Here is a 1,683-nt window from a genome sequence, read left to right on the forward strand (position 1 = left end):
TTAAATATGCAGTAAGCAGGGCTTTCCCACTTTAAAATGGCATTTTAAATCAAGTGTTACTGGAGGCTTAATTTTTCTCCAGAATCCTTCAATACACAGGATATTAAAAAAGAATTAGTAAAACCTGCACCACATTTTTGAGTAAAAGAAAAATACTTTAAGGATAAAAATTGTATGCTAGAAAGGCATCTAACTTATACATGCTTAATGCATACGTCCATTTGAATACTCTGAACCAATTGAGTGTTTATTCCCTTTTAAAACATAGCCTGGAAATTAAAAAAAGCCCTTTTGAGGAGTAAAACCTCCAAACATGCTATTGCAAGACATATTAACTATATATCTAACATGAACTGGCAAAATAAGTCTAACTATAACCTTTTTGTTTCTTACACCTAAAGATACTGAAAGCCTTGTCTTCTAACCTTGTCCACTACAAGGAACTTTTGTTGTTGATTTTATATAGGTACCCTGGTGCCTGGTGAGAGAAATTCTTACAGAAGTCAGACCCCAGTTATTAATGGATCTGAGTGAGTCCTGAACAGAGAACTGTTTTTATTTTTGTTGTTGTTGTTGTTGTTGTTTGCAAAACATGCTAGGGTAATCTACTATTTAAGCCTTAGAACATATCCGCAAAAATCATTAAACATGTCCCCATGCTCAAGAGAATTTCTGAACTCTGGAGAAGAAATGAGTTTCTAAAAAATGTGTCCACCCTCTTTAGTCTAAAAATGTGGAATTGGGTCACTCTCTTCCAGTAGGGTTGACTTCTGAAACAATTCCATGGTAACAACTTCTGTGGTTAGTTTTCCAATGTACTCACAATAAATCTCCTTAGTGAGAGCGTGGTTTAAGGGATTGTCTATTACCTTAATGTTCCCCAGTTACTTCTGCAGGATTTCAGTGTCCTGACCTTGGTAGGATAGTCTGTTTTCTACTTATACTTAGAAAAGCATCCTCGCAGGGAAGACATGATCACGAAGGTGGTTTTCCCAGGGCGAGGCTCATCCATTGCACTCCTAATGTGCTGACCCCTGCGATTTCCCCAAATGTGGGAAAACTTATCTGCATAATTCGTGGTGGTGGGAGACTGCATTCACATTCTCCTTTCTGCATTTTCTCCTCTTTCGTTCTGCAAAAAGATAACAAAAAATAAGAACCTATCGTATATAACACAGTGCTTAGTCTCAGAATTTTTCATAATCTAGTTGGAAAGTACTGACACTTAAATCATTCTGAGACAAGATAAAATTATCAAGATTTGGGGCCTGGGAGGGCTTTCCTCCCTTCCTGGGGCAGGATTTTCAGCCGGCACGGGCTGGCTCCTGGCAGACCTCCGTATGTGCCAGGGGCCTCTTGGCCCGGCCTAGGGTAGGGGGGCCCGGACTTGGGTCACCCGACCCCCCTCTCCCCCTTTCCTCCGGATCTCCAGGTGGGTTTCTGGGAGGACCTGATGGGGCACCCTGGGTTTTCCCCACCCCCAGGCCAGCTGCGGAGATTGGCCTAGGGTGGGTCTTGAGCTCTGGTCCTTTGGGCCTGGGAGGGCTTTCCTCCCTTCCTGGGGCAGGATTTTCAGCCGGCACGGGCTGGCTCCTGGCAGACCTCCGTATGTGCCAGGGGCCTCTTGGCCCGGCCTAGGGTAGGGGGGCCTGGACTTGGGTCACCCGACCCCCCTCTCCCCCT

At 44.3% G+C, this 1,683-nt stretch overlaps 1 non-coding gene across 1 annotated transcript; it reads left to right on the forward strand.

Moving 5' to 3' along the window:
• The first annotated feature begins 949 nt into the window (after nucleotides 1–949).
• On the forward strand, nucleotides 950–1,109 carry LOC125999997 (U1 spliceosomal RNA). The gene has a single exon (XR_007492406.1). It is a non-coding gene; the product is annotated as a U1 spliceosomal RNA (small nuclear RNA).
• Nucleotides 1,110–1,683: the final 574 nt, after the last annotated feature.

The sequence above is a fragment of the Suncus etruscus genome, chromosome X, assembly GCF_024139225.1.
Source record: "Suncus etruscus isolate mSunEtr1 chromosome X, mSunEtr1.pri.cur, whole genome shotgun sequence".
In the NCBI taxonomy this organism is placed as follows: Eukaryota; Metazoa; Chordata; class Mammalia; order Eulipotyphla; family Soricidae; genus Suncus; species Suncus etruscus.